Genomic DNA, 19,848 nt, shown 5'->3' with positions numbered 1-19,848 from the left:
ATACAGGAGGAAAGCAGGTGTTTGGGAAGATTAAACCTCTCAGCTAGAAAATGTTCAGATAGAGCTGAAGCTATAAGGATGCCATATTCTTGCTGAGAGTAAAAATGTAAGAACGAGGAAGAATTTAAAAAGTTGATTATGGTCAGTTGCCAAGAGCAATGCCGTGATAAATTATTAACTCATTGCACTGTACTGCCTTGTAGTGCAAACAGAATAGCTGGTTATTGTGCTCTGCTTGGTAAGTCAACACTGTAAAAAATTCCTTGGTTATCTGGAAAATGTCTTCTTTGGGGTGTTTATTAAAGGGACACTGTATGATTAAAAAATCATGTTCCCCTCTGTTGAAGCTGGTTAAAACAAATAGAAATTCGTGCAGGCAGTTTCTTTCTCGCTGTCTGGGGAGCCTGGTCAGTGGGTGTCGATCAGCTCGGTTTCACTTTTGCTCCTCTCTCTATGTGGTGCTTTGGTGAGGTGTGATTCCCTCCTACCTCCCCACAAAACTCACCGGTAAGCAAGGCAGTTAGGCTACTAGTTGCAGAGACATGAGACAAGTTGACTCATAGCTGTTCTGCAGGAAAAGCAGTTCTGTGGAGACCACTCCTCCCCTGTTAGCTGGAGGAAGAAATAAATGCTGGGGGCAGGCTGTTCAGAGCACGCGGGTGGCTGCCTTGCTGATGCCACGCAGCAGCAGCTTCAAGGAATAAATTTTCAGTTTTGTAAGAACTGAGACATCCTGATTTTTGTTTTGCTTTTATAAATATAAATACCACAAATTTACCTTTCCATTTTTGCTTAAAATATACAGAGCTTGAAAACTTAGATGATCTTAAGCTGCCTCAAAATCATTTATAAAAGAACATCCTCATCCTATGTTTGTGTTAGATTACATTTTTGGCTAATTTATTAGTGTATAATCAGTATAATAGAGATGATTATGCTTGTAAATATAACTTTTTTGGTGTTATGCTTAGAGCTCGTATAATAGTAAATCACCATGAAAATAAATACATATGAGAATTTTGAAATGTGTGCTGTAATAAAATCTGTAGTTCATTAGCAGGACACAGATGAACTTTCAGGGTTAAAAATAATATTCAGCTTGAGGGTAAACCATTTCTGGATCAGTGTCAGCATCTGCCACCCCGGTTTTCTTAGGAAAACATTGAATCCTGCCAGTACATGTTGCAAGATATGACCAACGTGACTTAAAAACTAAGAGGCAAATCTACAAAATGCTGTTGGCTACATAGTATTGTTGGAATCTGAGATGGAAAATACTTTTTTTTCAGTTCTCTTCTAAGTCCTTTTGCCAATCCAGCAAAATTTAGTAAGGTTCAGATCGTGCTGCAAGGCTTTTTTGTTCAGAAAGGCCTTTGAGCAACCATTACTTCGTATCTTTTTTTAATTTGTTGGCTGCTTGGGATTACTTGAGTATTTGTCAGGGGTGGGACTTGTGTTTTAAATGGATGGCAGAAATGCTGCAAAAGCGAGCTTCTGCTACAGGTTCTGTCACTGGCTTTCTGTTAGTGTCTGATGGGTCCTGGTTTAGGGCTTTCATTCCAAATTTCAATGTACGAAAGGGTCAAGTGCCCAGTGACGTGAAAGGACATAACCTTGTCTTTTGAAGCACTGGACAGCTGCGGTTCTGTGGGATAACCCAGATGGTCACAGAGTTCGGATGGGAGCAGGTGAAAGCTCAGGACAAAGCATGCTCTGTCGGAAGAACCTAGTTACTGAATAGGTTTCTAGTTAGAAATGAGATTTTGGAGCCTGGTCATTTTCAGAAAATTGCAGACCACTGACTTCAAGATGGGTATTCTACTAACAGTGCCAGTCACCAGGTGAAGGCATTTCTATTCTGAACTGTTCTGGGATGGGGATAGAGAGCATGGTAGGATGGAGAGCCTCTGTTCCGTAAAGGGTAGAATGTGCCAGAAACTCCATGAAATCCAATGAAGACTTTTTTACTGCTTTTAAGTTTATACAGAAAATGCTTCTAGACTATAGCATTAGATGATAGTGTTAAATCTGCTAGATATGTACTGGTTGATGTATTTCCCAACTTAATTTTATGAGTGATGTGTCTTCTGTTGCTTTAGTCGGCAGCCTTGCAGATACAGCTCAAAATTGGTTTTCCTCAGTTTTATACGACCAGTTGGCCATTGGTAGAGGGAGGTTATGAGGCCATCTTAATAATTTCTCATCCTACCTAGAAGTATAGTTTTTAGGCAGGCTGAGAAGAAGATGTTTTCTGACAGGTGACATTATGGGTTAATCTAAGATTGAGCAGAAGACTACTTAGAGAGGGGCTGAGTGTAGCGTATTTCTTCACATTAGATACCGTAGAAATTACAGCTGTGCTGGAGTTTCTGCTTTTCACTGAATTTTTGCTTTGACTAGCAGTTCGCTCTTTGCTTGCTTAAGCTATATTAATTCTTGTGCTTATCCTGTTGGTACTAAATGCTTCTCAGCATTTCAGTTTTGTGGTAGACTAACAGGTGTCACTCTAGGTATTAGTGTTAGAAAAGCCCCGTAGATATCTAACCTGTCCCCTTTTCTAGCACAGGGTGGTCCCATTAAGTAGACATGCTGGTGCCATATTTGGCAATGTGGTTTCTGCCACTGATTGTGGTTCATTTCTGAAGATTTCTGCTTGTTTGCTTCTTCATCTGTTAAGTCAAGTAACTTGGTTTCTTGGTGGTGTATAAGCCCATTTGAGGAAGACCTGACTCTAAAACCTCCAGAGCTGGCCTGTGTGTTGTCCTGGGCCATGCTGGATGAGAACATGCCATCAGCATTTTATACCCTGCTTTGGCGGCCTTCTGGGGCCACATTTCAATACGCTTGACCTGATTACTTTTTATCCATCTGTCTGGGTGGCTTTCTATGCGTGGGCTTAATTTACTGAATTTTTTTTCTTTTTTTCAGAAGGTGTCACGGAGTTTCTCCCCCTCGTGGGAGGCCATGGCCTGTGCAGGAGGACAGGCATGCTTGGTGACAAGTGCGTGGGGGGTAGACATGGCTGTGCAGGCAGGAAACCCTTGTCGCTGGGTCCTGGTATCTTCGGCTGTGCTTCCTGTCAGTTAAACCACGAGCAGGGGAGCAGATGCACCCGGAGATGACGACTCCGCTGTCTGCCCCGGACAGCCATTGTGTAACTGTCTTCTCAAGAGCATACTCGTGCCTGTATGCTTTTGACTTTGTTATCTGTCCAAGACCCTTGTTTAGATACCTGAGAGTAAAGAACAGAATTGAATTAGTTCAACAGAAAGCAGTACTTGAACTCTTGAAGCATGAACTGTAAAAGAGTAACCATGGGAGTTATCCTAATGCAGTGAGAACTCAGGTCCAGTGTTTCTTTTTCCAGTGCTACCAGTGTAGGAGTTTTTAAATACATATGAGGAATGAGCAGATGGGGCACAAAATCTTGTTACAAGTGCACAGAAAAAGCACATAAACCCTTCTATTCTAAAAAATGTAATATTTTTTAGGTAGGTCTCATGATTTCTGGAGATATGCATGTTACTATAACATAGTTAATTTATTGAAGCTAGAACTCTAATAATACCTTCCCTAGCATCAGATTTTAGAGAACTGAGTACTCTGCACATCAAAATTATGTTAGAACTGAAACTGTGTGGATTCATTTCAGCCTTTCTGCATGATTTGATGCTCTTTTCTTCCTCATGTGACAGTATAACTCCCAGAGTATTGTTTTTTTCCCTTAAACTATTTATTTGTTGACTACCCAGCATTGCTGTATGATAAAATGTTTCTGTACTACATGCTCTTTAAAATTGAGGCTCTGAGCCTGAGGGGGAGCACATCTTCTGGGTGGGAAAGAGCAGAAGGGTTGTAGGGGCAGTGAGATTGGATGGGTAAGGGGTTTGGGGGGGAGGGTGGTGTTTGTTGTTTTTTTTTCTCCTGACTTCTCTTGGGTTATGAAGCATGGGACATTACACTCTGTGTGGGAGGTGGGGAGGAGATGGTTCTGCACTCACCAGAAGAGCTGCTCTCATAGAGGTAGGTACTGCTCGTAGGAATGAGTGGTGCCTTGACCCCGACGGAGCAGCTCCTGGTCCCCCCAGGTTTCTGCAGGGCCAGGAACTGGCACCACAAGGGCAAAACTCTGGATTTTATCTCTGTGAAAGGCATCAGCTCTCGCATTTCTAATTTAGCTGCACTGGAAGCCTTTCACAGCACAGGATGCTTCTGCTGACCTTTTTTCCTTTCACTTTTGAGCACCGTTTTTATCAGCACTATCTTGTTTGAGAGAGGAAAGGTACAAATGGGGCACAACCTTCTGCAGGGAGCACAGTAAAATCTCCACAAACTCTGCTTGAAGTCTGTGGCATCTTGAAAAAAGGCATAGTATGGGTTTGTTTTTCCCACTCACCCACAATTCTGATATTTATTGTGTCTGTGATCACAACAAACCACTGGGACTTCATAGAAGTAGGTGAAATGTTCGACAACAGAAAAGAAGGAAAATAAAGTAGGCTGGAGGATAAATGAAGGGATGGATTAGAAAATATGTAAACCAACCTCTCCCTGCATTACCTTGTTTATGGTGCTAGTTGATCTTAGACTTTAACCTCAGCTTTCCCTGTTTTTTTGGTTTTGTGGTGGTTTTTTGTTTTTTGGGGTTTTTTTTTCTTTTTTCTCATGACTGTACAGGTTGAATGTCACGGTGGGAGAAGGAAAGAGTAGGGTTGAAGTGATAGAATACTTTTCATCTCTGGTTTCTATGATAATTTGCAAGTTTTCATAACAAAGGTGGTACCTGCTGAGGAGCTTCTTGCATGATGAGGCTGTTGTGCTACGAGAAAGGCTGGAGTGCTTGCTTCAGCCACACTGTATACTTGTTTTCCCAGAGACCTAAATGAAAATGGTCAGAGGGCTGGAACACCTCTCCTGTGAAGAAAGGCTCAGTGAGTTGGGGTTGTTCAGCCTGAAGAAGAGAAGGCTCTGGGGAGACCTTATTGCAGCTTTTCGATATATAGATGGAGCTTATAAGAAAGTAGAGAAAAATGTTTTACCAATGCCTGTAGTAACAGGAAAAGGGGCCATGGTTTTAAACTGAAAGAGGGTAGATTTAGATTGGACATTAGGAAGACATTTTTTATGATAGAGGTGGTGGGACACTAGTACAGGTTGCCCAGAGTTGTGGATGCCCCATCATTGGAAGTGTTCAAGGTCAGGTTGGACGGGACTTTGAGCAGCTTGATCTAGTGCGAGATGTCCCTGCTCGTAGTAGGGGGAGTTGGACTGGATGATCTTCAAAGGTCCCTTCCAACCCAAAGCATTGAGTGATTCTATGAATTGAGGCCTGGATCAACTCCTGATAATTTAGGTGAGTCAGATAAGTGACTCAAGGAAGAGCGTTTTGTCTCCAGGAGATGTAGCTCACCTTTCCTCCCATTAATTATAGGGAAAACTTAGAGCAACCAAAGTCCTTTCTTATGAAGGTGTTTGAGGTTCTTAGAATTAATCTGAATTTAGAGGATTTGGTTTTCAGGAAAAATCCTACTTCTGTGGGTGAAAGGGGGAAAAGCTGTCATAGGAGAAAATTGTTTCCTGACAGTAGAAGCTGTATGGGTCTAGGTGGAAGCTGTGTGCCTGCTCGACCCTTCTCCTGTCTATGACACTGTCAGGGTTTCTCTTTTGGGAGGCAGGGGTGGACTTGTACAATGGCCCCATTCAGACAGTGCCTGAGAGGGAGGGCAAGCGCGTGTGTGTGCGTGGGCGCATGTTTGCATGTGCGTGTTTGCCTGCGTGAATAAGGACGTGGGATATGGTGGTGCCTTTGCCTCTGAAGCCTGCGTAGCAAGAGTGGTCATCTCCTGAGCCAGTAAATTGCATATCAAAATCTTTATGAGACTGGGTGATGTAATACCTGTATTATTTGTTCTGCGGAGCTGAGGAGAGGTAGAAAGGAGTCTTGAGGTTTGTGAACAAGTCTCTGAGGCAAGGTTGCGCTGCTTTCTGTTGCAGGATGAGACTAAGTTGGGCACACAACTCAGCCCAAGGTAACTGGGCAATTTTGTGTTTTCCTCAGGCAATTTGGTTCCTGCCCAGCCCTGTTGCTTTGCTTCCCCCTGCAGCTGGGGAGTCAGGCTGGCTCACGGAGCCCTGTGGTAGGGGCTGCGGCTGGATGGCCCAGGGACATGCGCAGCAGCCACCTCTGATGCCTGATTTAGTTCTGCAAAAGACACAGGAACTTGAATGATGAAATGAGGAAGAGGTGAGGCTTGAATTTCTCTACACCTGCTTGGTAGGGGCTCTGAAACTTTCCAGAATACCCTGATTCTGTAGGTCTTCTCATGTAACACTCATAAATCCTGTGTGTAGTTCATTAGCAGTGAATTCCCATGTCTCCCAGGAGCAGGTGTGTGCTCATATGTGAGTGAGTTGAGTGAGTTAGTGTGAACATTTCCCCAGACATTACGAAATGAGAAGTACTGGCCTGTCCAGACGCTGCCTTCCCTGGAGGGACATTTGCAGACCCCACTCCTTTTCCTCATCACTCTTAAGAGAAATCTTTTTCCTTTTTTATATTAATCTTGTTGGTCTTTAACTCGTGTTTCATTACAGTTTGAAACCCGATGGTGGGAATTGTTAGTCTAGCAACAAGTCAGGAGATAATTTATATTCTCTTAATAGCTAATTTCACTAGTTTGAAATTCCCCAGACAAACAGTCTCCCTTCTTAATCCCACCCCATGTAAATACTTTAGAACATAAAATTTAAGCTACACTGATCTGTAAGAAGAAAAATGTACAAATGGCATGGGAATATTAGTTTGTGTCTTATCCTATATAGCTGCAAGTTAATGTATTTATTATTGTAATTGCGCTAAGCATCATGAAGCACACACATTTTCAGAATAATCTGTGTGAATACATTGCATTTTAGAGAGCATTAAAATTAGCAGTTTAAAAAGTATTGCCTAACTTTTAATTATGGCTTGAGTGAATATTCTTCTCCGCTATAACTAAGCAGTCTCTCTTGCCTTGCAGAGGTTTTAAAGGCATGATTTTAGATGCAGTATTCTCTGTTTAGTTCCTTACCTAAGGTTTTCTTCTGCAGGCATTTAAGTGATTCAGGTCTGTCACATGTTAAGTCCTGGATATATGTTCAGTACAGCAGAAATGCCTGTACTCTTCATGCTGTTAATGCTCTTTCTCCAATTAGTCAGCCTTCAGCACCTCATTGATTCAACCCAGCAGCAGCTTTTGGGGAAGGGTGATACTGAACAAGTAGGTGAAGGGCATTGTTTTAAAAAAGGCAGCTTGTCAGCTGAGGAGATGACCACTATTGCTATGCGGGCTTAAAAGGCAAAGGCACCACCATATTCCATGTCCTTGGACTTGGGGGTACTGCTGGATGAAAAACTGGACATGAGCCGACAGTGTGTGCTTGCAGCCCAGAAGGCCAACTGTATCTTGGGCTGTGTCAAGAGAATGGTTGAGGGAGGTGATTCTGCCCCTCTGCTCTCGTGAGACCCCATCTGGAGTGCTGTGTCCAGCTCTGGGGCCCTCGGCACGGGAAGGATGGACTTGTTGGAGGGGGTCCAGAGGAGGGCCACAAAATAATCAGAGAGATGGAACGCCTCGCTTGTGAAGAAAGGCTGAGAGAGTTGGGGTTGTTCAACCTGGAGAAGAGAAGGCTCCAGGGAGACCTTATTGCAGCCTTTCAGTACTTAAAAGGGTCTTATAAGAAAGATGGGGACAAACTTCTTAGCAGGGCCTGTTGCAGTAGGACAAGGGGTAATGGTTTTAAACTAAAAGAGGGTAGATTTAGACTAGATATAAGGAAGAAGCTTTTTATGATGAGGGTGGTGACACTGGAACAGGTTGCCCAGAGAGGTGGTAGATGCCCCATCCCTGGAAACATTCAAGGTCAGGTTGGATGGGGCTCTGAGCAACCTGATGTAGTTGAAGATGTCCCTGCTCACTGCAGGGGAGTTGGACTAGACCACCTTTAAAGGTCCCTTGCAACTCAAACTCTTCTATGATTCTATGGTTGTCTTGGAAAACTCACAAAGACTTTTTTAAGAAAGATGGGGACAAACTTCTTAGCAGGACCTGTTGCAGTAGGACAAGGGGCAACAGTTTTAAACTGAAAGAGGGTAGATTTAGATTGGACATAAGGAAGAAATTTTTTACGACACTGGAATAGGTTGCCCAGAGAGGCTGTAGATGCTCCATCATTGGAAGTGTTCAAGGCCAGTTTGGACAGGGCTTTGAGCCACCTGATCTAGTGAAAGATGTCCATGCCCATGGAGGGGGGTTGAACTAGATGACCTTTAAAGGTCTCTTCAACCCCAACCATTCTGTGATTCTCTGAAAACAGCACAACTGTTCAGTGAATGTCTGACTTGGCAAACACCTGCAAACTGGATGTAAATTATTACGTTTTGAAGAGCTGGCTGAAATGAGGCAAATGTATCCAAGAGGGAAATAAGAGAAACATAGAATTGTTTGCCTCTCAAAACAATTTTCTTAGAGTATATCAAGTGAGTTAATGCTGAAGATGCTTATAGGGAGAAGAAGGAAAGATGATGACAAAGACTGGGGGTGAAAAAACCCAAACCTGTGGTCTCTCTGCAGGGATAAAGGAGTTGTCTCAGGTTTAGAGGTTTAGAGACGAGACAATTCTGTTCTTTTTACCGGGTACAGTGGAGTTATATTCAGTGTGTCTACATTAGATGAGATTATTGGGATAACCTGCACATAGAGCTCTTTGTACTGTGAGCTCCACGCCCATAAGTAGTTGGCTGTCTAGTAACAAGGTGGTTTGTGTACCAAGCAAGTTACAGCAAGAGCCTAGGGTTCAGTGTTTTGTTTTGTTTTTTTTTCCCTTTGTTTTGTTTTTTGAAGTCCCTCTGGCTATGTAATACCTTTTCTAACCAAGGCCACGTCCCTCCCTCCTTGTCAGTGCATGTGTGCATTGGTGCTTTCTTAAAGTTGTTTCCAATCTCAAGTTCAGTTTTAAACTAATGTTTTGAGAGTATTCCTTGCGTTCAGAGCAAACTGGGTGGCGGGTGACTTTGCTACCTTTACTGCATGCTGCAGGAGAGCTTAGTAATTGTGTTGACTTGAGCATATCTGGAGTATTTTGTTGCTTCTTGCCTTCACTGTGATGAGCTGTGACCAGGAACTCGGGTATGAATTACCCATGCAGAAAGCACCTACCAGCTCAGAGCTGTGACTTGTTGTGCTGAGGGAAAATGTACAGTTACAGGCTTCTACCCCAAATGAGCCTTAGCCCTTCTGCCTGTGAGTTTAAAAGCTTAGCTCCCTCATTCTGTAATTTTCAATAAATTTAAATATTTTTTTTGTTAGGCCTATAGATGACACATGAGTTGCAGCTGCAGTGATCTGTAAAATACAATACACTAGAAATCAGGTGAAAGAGTTCACCTCAGAAAAGAGTAACAAATTCCATGCCTTGATTTGGGAAACTGTCTTGAAGGTGTGGAGTTTATTCTAGTGTCCCATTTAAGAGAACAAGTGTATATTGTGGCCTACATAAATTCTCCTTACATGAGCTTCTCCTTTACTGAGCTACAGTAAAGAGCCTGATTAAGCCAAAAATAAAGTTGCATGCATTCATGCTAAAAAAAATCAGAGAGTTACTTTAGCAAAGAGACACTGAAAAAAAAAAAAAAATCAGACTTGTCAGTCCTGGAGGTTACTGGGAGGGTGTTCATGAAGTCTGACTGACATCTGTGACTTCCCTGTCTGCAACTGTTCCTTACCAATCTGCCTGGCTGTAGGTATGGTTTGGTACTTTGCACCTCTTCTGTTATTACCTGGTTCTACAGACTTTTTTGAATTGAGTATTTCTGCTTGTGAAATATTAGGTGTTGTCACTCGCTCTTGGGTTGGACTTTTTTGTTGCTTTTTGGGCTTTTTTGGAATTTGTATGAAAGCTTAGTGCAAACATCAGCTTTGTAATTGTGATGAAGTAGGACAATTTTTCTGAGAGATTTGCTGACGGAGATGTGTCTCTTCTGTTACAACCTCATAAATAACTCCCGGGCTGTGTTAGTAATAGTATTGGACTCTCCAAGCCCTTAAAAACAAAAAATTCACAGTACTACTTGTCTTAGTTCGCTCCTCAAACTATTTCAGAAAGTATTTATAAGAAGTAATCTTGATGGTTGTGGCTGAACAAGTGACAAAATGGACCCTTGGCGATATATAAGGAAGGTGTGTGTTGGGGCACTGTATGGGCACTGTGCTGTGTCCGATTACAGACTGGAGAAAACAGGTCACCTCTTGCCTGGTGCGAAAAACCTCACTGATGAATTCCTGTGGTATAGCCATTGGAAATGTGTGACTGAGTACTTAATTTCTTACATTTGTAGGTAAAGTTAAATGAGGATCTTTGTGACAAATAGATTAAAAGTCTTCAGACACGGTTTGCAAAAATGTCTTTTAACTGATAAGCTTTATGAATAAGAAAGACTGAAAATGTGATGTTTCTATCTATATTTTACCCATGTGTCATTGTTAATCGCAGTGCTAACTTAAATATAAGCGCTCTTCCAAATCTGGAGCTAGAATCTCTCAAAGACCAAAACGCTTGTTTAACGCTGTGTTAACAAAGCAATTTATAGGCAAGTGTTAGTTGCAGTGCTTTGTGATATGGGCTGTACTGCTTCTCAACAAAAGCCCTCTTAGGCATTTATTTTTTGGTTTGCTTTTTTTTAATTTGGTCTGTGATTCTTGTCTGAAGGGGTAAAAAGTTCCTTGGGTAAAGATTTAGGTTAAAGCAGCATGCAAATAAAACTCTTCTTGTGTGTTTCATCTGTGCTGTCTGAGTTAGCTTGCTTGTATGAGTGTAATGGTGTGAGTATTACCTTATATTCTCAGCTTTAGCAAAAATGGACCATTTGTCCCAAGGAGGGAGCTGCCTCAACAATCCTGGGTGAGTTCTAACAATATACGTATTTTATTTGTTAAAACTCTGTTTAATTCCAAGGTGTATGATATGTGCATATAGGAAAGCTAAGGTACCTGCCATACAAGAACACACAAAATACCTTGTTTAGGCTTCTGAAGCGTCTCCATCACAGCTGATGTTCACAGGGACGGCCACGCATCTTGCATAAAGAGAGAAATTGCCGCTACTTTTTTTATCATCATTGTACAGTTTAACTCACTGCTGACTAGACTGGAGACCCTCAACTGTGGAAACAGGATTAGCAGCACACCCTTCAGAAAGGGAAGGTGAGCTAAAAGCCATCAGGGAGAAGGTGGAAGAGCCAAGCCCAGGGCAGTACTATGTCCTGACTGGGCAGAGGGCAGCCGGCTGCACTAGGAGAGCCACGGTCTGGAAACGCCATCTGCTCGCCCCGCGCCAGTCACATGCTGAAAACGCTCCTGCCCACCTCCCACTCTAGCATCAGGGTCTGAAGGGAGGCCAGGAATTAGTGTAATTAGATGATCTTGAACTCAGGATGAGCTTTTCGGGGTTTCTGAAACCTACTAAAACAAGCAGCAAGTGCTTCCAGGCTATGGTTCTCGTTGGAGGTGGAAGTCTCTCTGCTGCTGGGTCTTGAGTTTGTTCTTGCGGGTATCTCTGAGCCGCTGTTCTTGGCATAGCCTGTCTGTGTCCTCTGTAAAATGAAATCTCATGCCATCCTGTAGCTGTCAGGTAAGAAGGAGTAACGACTCCTCTGCTGCAGATGTTTTTTATGTGATGCATTCTGGAATAAAAGTTTTTCCTGCTGGTAGCAAGGGTTAAACTTTGAGGGCAACAGGTATAGGCAGACTTAGGTATGTGATATGTTCGACTGTTTTGCAAGGTGCTATAAATGTTGGCTCCGTGTAATCTGATACCAGGGTAGGACAGGCTAACTTAATGAAGGAAAATAGACAGCAATGTAAAAGAACTGGAAATTCAAGTCTAGCTGACTAATACCAGCCTGCTTCAGAGGCTTTTGACTGTTCATATTGCTGACAGCTGACAGCAAATGAGAGGCAAACAACAGAAACGTTGCCTAATCTGCTCTATATTCATACAGATTCTTTAAAGACACTGCAAAGGTAAGACCCTTCGTATTTCTCAACCTGGCAGAGTTGCTGAATGCAGCCTCGAACATACGCATCGTTGACAAGAGTAAAGCACCAAACTGAGGCTTAAAGCTTGTGTCTGTGTGTGTTTGGGAAAGGGGAGGCTTCAGCAAGTTCTGTGTGGATTAGTTTGTGCCTCTTTCTAGTTGGTGCACATCAATTAAATTCAGATTTCTGAAACTGCTCAAATACTCCAACATAGAAATTAAAATCACAGTATTTCTAGGGCTACAACAGAGTAATTTTGAACTTATTTTAATGTTTTCTTCTTTGACAGTCCAGTTGGAAAAGTTTAAAAATAAATTAATTGCAAAAGGAAGGCCACAGAATGCTAAAAATCTTTGTTGCAGAAGATGTAACAGGGATTTTTACTGTGCTGGATCCTGTAGCATCTTCTGCAGAACACCAAAAAAGTCCTGTGGGAGTTTAACTACCTGATCTAGAATTACCGACGCTTGGCTGGAAAAGGTTGCCTGGAATAAGAAACTTTTGACTTGAACCTGATCCCCGTTGGCCTTTTTTTTTCAGTTTCCCCCTTTAATGTATATATTTTGTGTGCATTTATATTCCAGTTCGAAACTAAGTCTTTGGCCAGCAGGTTTTTCTTTGGTAAATTTAATTTTTACCTGCAGGTGATTAAAAAATAGTGACTGTGTTAAAAATTTGTGGGCAAAGTAATTTTTAGGGAACAGTTGACAGTTTTATATCAATATTTGGTACAGACTGGCAACTGGTAATTTGTGAAGTTTGGCACCTAGCCAAAACAATTATATTTAGTTTCCCTTGATCTTTCTTCCTCCCACTGCCACCACTTCATTCTCTTGTGTGTATGTGTTAATCAAAAGAGCAAAACATCTCGGGTCAAGCAGTTCTTCCCCCCTTCCACCTTCTTTATAAGTTTCCTCATATCCTGTTTTAGCTGTCTTGGAGTTCAGCCCTTCATCTGTCTCCATACTGACACCCTTTCCCTTTGAAATCAGTGAGATTTGATTTATCTGCAGCTCTCTTGTTATAGTTGCTTATAGGATCGTGGTCTTAATGCTTCTTAAAAGGTGCTATTAAATACCAGAAACCGCTTGAGGGTGCCTTTTAAAACATTTATTCTCTGTCACTGGAATAATTCATTTGGTTTACAGAAATTTCTGAACCAGATTTGGGATTTTATTGATTTACGGTTTTCTCAGTGTCTTTTTTAGCTAGCTTTTCGAGATTTTGTGCGATACAAAGAAATAGGAAGACATCTTTGATACTAATGTTACTTATTAATGCTGGTAATTTGGTTGTCTTATGACAACACATAAAACCAGTCCCGCTCTGCAAATTTACTACTGGATAAAATAGCATATACTTTGTGTTGCAGGGGAGGAAGTAATGAGAGATCTTTTGTTTTCCTTTCTCACCATAATTAGAATCACTTACCACTTGATGAGCTAGACTATGCAGACACTTGTAGTGTCATATCAAATCTGTAGTCCATCTGTTCTGTTTTTGGAGTGTTTAATATAATACTATTTTTCTGATGGAGAAAATTCTGATGGAGCAAAATCCTGCCTGTAGAGATGTGTGGTTGTGATCTGCATTACTGGAGGTTTGTCTTGTGTTATGACAGGTCTTTGTTTAAAAAGAAATCTTTATGTAATGAGGCTGATTTGGTCTAATTACATGGAGCTGTTTTTAAAACATTTTATAATTTTCCTAAGCTTTTGACTTCTGTCATGTCTGCAGCAAGGAGTTTGAGCAAGTACATCTAGGCTGATGCATTTTTTAATTGTTTCCCTTTCGTCCTTTCAAAGCTGGTTGCTTCTTAATTGAATGTCTCCTTGTTCTCATTTTATCAACTGAGAAATACGAGCACCTGATTTTTTTCCTTCTCTTTATCAATAGTGATGAATTAACTACAAAGGCACAATCAAAGGACAGACCAAGCTAGTGCTTCCCAAGAGTTTCAGACCAGCAAAACACACTCCCCAGCCTCTGCATTTACTGGAGATTAGCATGCACGTGCATGCAGTAGCATTATGCAGTAGCAAGAAGAGAAACAGGTCTTTGCTATGAACGTTACTGTTTTAAGCTGGTCCTTGAATCCATATTATATTGCTAAACAAAGCCACGCTTTTGGAAAACTTGATGGTTATTAGGATAAGAGACCTTTAGATAGCCCATCACAGAGAAGTTCTTAGAAAGACTGGCAGTCATGCTGTCAGTCGCTTCCAAGCTTGGTGTGATGGTGTGCTTGTGGCCAGTGTTTTTCAGGTGGTGAAGGCCTGACTTGCACACATGCTTCTCCCCTTTTTGACAGTAACTACTCACAGATGTTATCTTTGTAAGACCAAGATGTTAGTGCTGCTCAGTTCCCCAGGCTGGCAGAGCGACTGCTGAGTTCTCACAGGCTTGACAGACTGTGCGAGCCCCCTATGCGTTGCCTTGAGGACACTCCTGTTTAGGGGGGGGGGTCCAGTTAATCTTGTTTGTTTGGTCTTCAGTGGGTAAGGGAAAGATCAAGCAAAATATTCTCCCATCGGTACTGAGGTGGTGATGAGCAGCAGTGGGTGGAGGTGACTGAACTGGAAGCAGAGAAAAAGCACTTCTGCATATCCCCCTGTTGTATAGGGATGTGGGATGTTGTGGTATTTTTGCTTTTTCGGTAGCCGAAACAGGTACACCAAAAGTAAAAAAATCAAGTCAGTGGAAGCACACACATTTCATATATTTATTTTGGTGTATATTTATGTGTGTGTGTGCACACATACACGCACAAAAATGGGGATAAAGTGTGTTTACGTAACTGCAACTGATATGTGTATGCATGCATCCGTGCAGGCACATAGAGTACGTGCTATGCAGTGAAGCAACGTTTGTGTGGCTTTTATCTAACTGTAGTTGAAGTAATGCTGCTTATCTGTGAGCTGAGGCCTTAGTAACCCAAATTCAGTCTGTAAAGTTCCAAAGCCCTACAGATAGCCAAAGCTGCTAGGTCACATAACCACTTCTGAAAATTTACCCTCACCTTCTCTTTTATGTGTATAATGTCCCAAAAACTGCAATTTGGGCAGCTGCAAAATGGTGTTTCAATCAGCTAAGCAGTTTTGATGGGGGGTGTGGGGTGTGTGTGACGCAGGCAGGGAGGGAAGGGGGGAGGAGGGGTCCAACCTCTGACACGATTTTGGGGAGAAAGGGAGGGCTGGCATTGTGATGTCCCACCTCCCTAACCTCTTCTCACATCCAACCTATGGAAATACAAGATTTGATTATTTTCTTCTCAGGGGAATGGGGGAGCTGGGGAGAGGATTTGGACCCTTGCTTCCCTCTGGAGTGCCCTTGCTCCCTTGCTTTAGGGCAAGTTACAGCTAACTCTTCCTGTTGAGTTGGCTCTACTTTGCAAGAGCAAACACTTTGCTGAGAGGTGACTAAAACCCAGTGTGGCCTTTCTTTTGCCTGGTCAGATTAGGGAGGCTTGCTCTTTATCTTAGCAGATGTTCAAATACCTTATTCAGAGCTCAAGAACTTCAGTAATAGAGTTGGGGAGAGCCTTCCTCGCCTCAGTATCTTTTAGCCTGCTGTTTAGGACTGGCCTTTTGGTGGTCTGATCTTTTGTTGCTGCAGCATAGATCAATTATTTACAGTGTTATGTGTCTACACACCTACACTGATTTGGAGCTACCTTTACACATCGAGCATGCTGGCAGGAGAGGATACAGAGGGAAAAAAGCCTCAACCACACCGTAATTTTCTTCAGATTTCCCAGCAGTGATCTGCTGGGTTTGTGTACAACAGCTGTGTTATATAAATGTGCTAAATAAACGAGACTTAAAAAGTATGAGGGAACATGGGAGAGAGGAAGAGGAAGATTTTCAGGGATGGGGGAGTCTGTAAATGGTGCTGGAGCCACTACTGTTAATAGTCTGGAAAGGAACCTTGCCTCATATTAAATATTCAGGCTAAAAGAGGTAGTTGCCAAAAAAAGGATGAAAATACGATTTTTTTTTTTGGTGACGGTAAAGAAGAGCTTGTTGTTTGCATTTGTACTTTCTGCTCTCTTTGGAGTAAAGGTGCTTTTATGTGAGATTTAGGGAAGGGGGAGTTCATTTCACTTCTTCTGACTGAATTGTGTGCCAACGCCTTTTTCTTTTTTGCTTGTTTATATTTTGCAGATAAACCATCTTGCTCTCAGTCCTCCTTGCTGTATATGTACTGAGAGCCTGAGGTGACATAGGCTGGTTTCCAGCCTAGCTGCAAAACAGGGATTTATTGATACTGATGATTTCTTTGTCCTTAACGAAAGCTCAGCAAAGGTCACTCTGTTGACTTTTATTACATCAGCTGCTTTTTGCACAGTTTCCCCTAGGCAGCGTGGATGCTTTCAGAAGATTTCAGACTGTTCCTTACATTGTTTCTTTCCTTCCTTGGTGATACCCTCTTACCATGTTGTTTTCCTATCTCCTTCAATTTGTGTGAGCAGTTGAAATACTGAGTCTTCAGATACTTCTTGTGCCAAGTAACAATACATGAACTTGTTGTTCTTGCTTGTCGTTTTGCTGTCTGCAGATGCCCCAGGTCTAAGGACATGTTTCAAAGCCCGTTCTGTGCGCTTTCTTAATATTACTGAATAGGAGTAATGAATCCATGAATAATGCCACAGTAGACTATATTGTTAGCATTTATTATGCTTAGTGGGGACCATACATAAAGATCATCATGGGTTTGATATTTTTGCATTACGAGGACTGTGGTATCATTCAGCTTTTCCCCCCTTTTTAAGAAAACCAGATTCTACGATGTATTACTTATAGAGTATTTTTAAAAGATGCAACTCTTCAGAGGGTGGACTGGCTCTGCCTTGATCTATCCTTAACCTCCACTGGTAGAAAGGAGTTAGCAACTTAAGTGAAATGGTGCAGTTACCATCCATGTGATTGTCTGATCTCACCCGGGATGGATTTCAGTCCTTCAGTCCAAAAGATGATGTCTTTATTCTTCCCTTTCCTCTCACTCCCCTCCTCCTCCCGCATCCAAGATGGCGTTGAGAAGGGGGTTCAGCTTTGCATTTCCATTAAGTCACAACTTTGACACTTCTAGGCTAGAGCTAATGCTGAAGACTGTCTTAGAAAATCAGTGGGAAATTTCAATCACAGAGTATCTTAGAAAATGTCTTGGTTTGAGCCCAGAGTGCAACTGAGCACCACCCAGCCATTCACTCACCCCTTCTCCCTCAGGAATGTGAAGGAGAAAATAAAACAGGCTTGGGAATTGAGATAAGGACAGTGAGAGATGATCATTATGGTCACAGGCAAAAGACAGACTCGTTAGGGGAAGAAAAAGAACATCAATTCAATTCAAACACTAACACCACCACCACTTAACAGACAGAGTAGGACAGTGAGAAGCATTACCACATCTTAAAAACATCTTCCCTCCACCCCTCCCTTCTTCTGGGCTCAGTTTTACTCCTGATTACTCAACTTCCTCCCCTCAAGTGGCACAGAGGGGCAAGGGAATGGGGTTACAGTCAGTCTGCCACTCCTTCCTCCTCAGGGGCAAGACTCCTCACACTCTTCTGCTCCAGCATGGGGTCCCTCTCACAGGAGACAGTCCTCCATGAACTTTCTCCGACATAAGTCCTTCCCACAGGCTGCAGCTCTTCCCAAGATGCTCCAACGTGGGTCCCTCCTGCGTGTTGCAGTTCTCCCAGCAGCAAACTACAACACTCTTCCCACAGAGTGGACTTCTTCCCACAGAGTCCCGGCCTTCTTTGGGCACAGCTGCCTGCTCCAGTGTGGGGTCCTCCACAGGCTGCAGGTGGGCATCTTCTCCTCCGTGGACCTCCATGGGGGGCAGGGGCACAGCCTGCCCTCTCACCATGGGCTGCAGGGGAGTCTCTGCTCCAGCACACCTTCCCCTGCTTCCTCCTCCTTTCTTCCACTGGCCTCCGTGTTTGCATAGGTGTCCTACTTATAACTCCTCTTCACAACTCCCACTCTTTCTTCCAGATTCCCCTTCTTAAGTGTGTTATCACAGAGGTGTGGCCACCATCACTAATTGGCTCAGACTTGGCCAGAGGCAGGTCCGACTTGGAGCTGGGGGAACTTCGAGAAGCTTCTCACAGGGCCACCGCTGTAGCCCAGTCCCCTGCTACCAAAAACCCTGTCACAGAAACCCAGCACAGAAAATCAACGGGAAATTTCAATCACAAGTCATTTGTCCCCATGCTAAATGAGTTGAGCTGTTTCAGCAGTAACTTGGGATTCAGATCTGCATTTGAATCTTAAAGCAGCTAAACTGGTCCTTAATTTTAAATGTACAGATGATCTTACTAATTTTAGAAAAAAGGCAGTGCAGGATGATTACAGTCATCTTTAGTAATCCTAAATGGGACTGGATCCAGTAGCTTGCTGCAGGCATCTTTCAGCTCAGCTGGGGTGTGCTCAGTACCAAGACTTGAGCCTTCCAAGTTTATAGTTGAGCTTCTTCAGCAAATTTTTGGTTTTCTACCTGGCACTTGGATGCCTGCTACACCTGCTCCAGTGTGGTGCAGCTGTGTTATTTCAGTGTTCTGCATTATCATGTGTCGTGGTTTAGGCCCAGAGGGCAACTGAGCACCACGCAGCCGTTCGCTCACTCCTTCCCACCCAGTGCTGGGAAGAAGAAAAATTAAACAAGAATGCTCAGGAATCCAGATGAAGACAGGGAAGGGTCTCTTGCCCATTTAAACGGTCACAGGAAAAAAAAAAGAGACTCCTTAGGGAAAGAAAAACGAAGAACATCACTTTAATTCAAATACTAACAAAACCAACACTTAACAGACAGAATGGGACAATGAGAAGCGTTACCATATCTTAGAACACCTCCCCCTACCCGGGCCCAGCTGATGTCTCTACCTCCTTTCCCAGTGTCACAGAGGCAGGGGATGCAGGGTGCAGTCAGTCCTGCTGCTTCTTCCTCCAAGGTAGTGGGGAGCACTCTTCTTCATTCTTCCCCCTGCTCCGTGTGGCATCCCTCTCACAGGAGACGGTCCTCCACAAACTCTCTCCACTGTGAGTCGTCCCCATGGGCTGCAGCTCTTCCCAAGCTGCGCCAGCGTGGGTAGCCCCCACGTGTTGCAGTCTTCCCAGTGCTGAACTACAACAGTGGGGGCTTCTTCCCTCAGAGTCCTGGTCTAGCACAGCTGCCTGCTCCAGCGTGGGGTCCTCCGTGGCTGCAGATGGGCAACTGCTCCACCGGTGACCTCCATGGGTGGCGGGGGGAGTGGCCCTGCCGTCTCACCACAGGATAGACAGTGTTCTCTGCTTAGGCACACCTTCCCCTTTTCCTCCTCCTCCCTTCCACTGACCTCCGTGTTTGTGTAAGTGTCCTTCTTGTAACTCCTCCTCACAAGTCCCCCCAGCTCTCAGGTTCCCCTTCTTAAATATTATCACAGACATGAAGCCATCATCGCTAATTAGCTGGGCCTTGGCCACAGGTGGGTCCGACTTGGATCTGGGGGAGCTTCGAGAAGCTTCTCACAGGGTCCACCGCTGTAGCGGTGTCCCCTGCTACCAAAAACCCCTGCTGCACACACAAACCCAGCACGCCACGCTTGAATGATAAGGCAGTATGGGCTATACCGGCTCATATTGTCAGGAGTTGAAGGAGAAATTGTGAATTATGGATTTGATACTTCCAAGTTGGAGCCTAGTTGCAGTATTGCAGCTTCACTGTTGGGACCAAAAATGTTGATTCTGGAGGTATTTTTTATGAGCTTTGTTGAACTGTCTAAACAGGACTA

The 19,848-nt window shown here is 43.3% G+C and overlaps 1 protein-coding gene across 5 annotated transcripts in view; it reads left to right on the top strand.

The window, feature by feature from the left end:
- ELF1 (E74 like ETS transcription factor 1) overlaps window positions 1-19,848 on the top strand; it is a 96,940-nt gene that overhangs the window by 31,048 nt on the left and 46,044 nt on the right. The window contains exon 1 of one of the 5 annotated variants that reach the window (XM_074859562.1): window positions 6,221-6,244. The exons of the other annotated variants lie outside the window; for them this stretch is intronic. The gene's annotated coding sequence lies outside the window, so the exon portion shown is untranslated. Of the gene's footprint in view, window positions 1-6,220; window positions 6,245-19,848 lie in introns of those variants that run through there. 5 annotated transcript variants of the gene reach the window in all.

Source organism: Strix uralensis, chromosome 2 (assembly GCF_047716275.1).
Source record: "Strix uralensis isolate ZFMK-TIS-50842 chromosome 2, bStrUra1, whole genome shotgun sequence".
Taxonomy (NCBI): domain Eukaryota; kingdom Metazoa; phylum Chordata; class Aves; order Strigiformes; family Strigidae; genus Strix; species Strix uralensis.
This window is presented reverse-complemented; position numbering and strand designations above follow the sequence as displayed.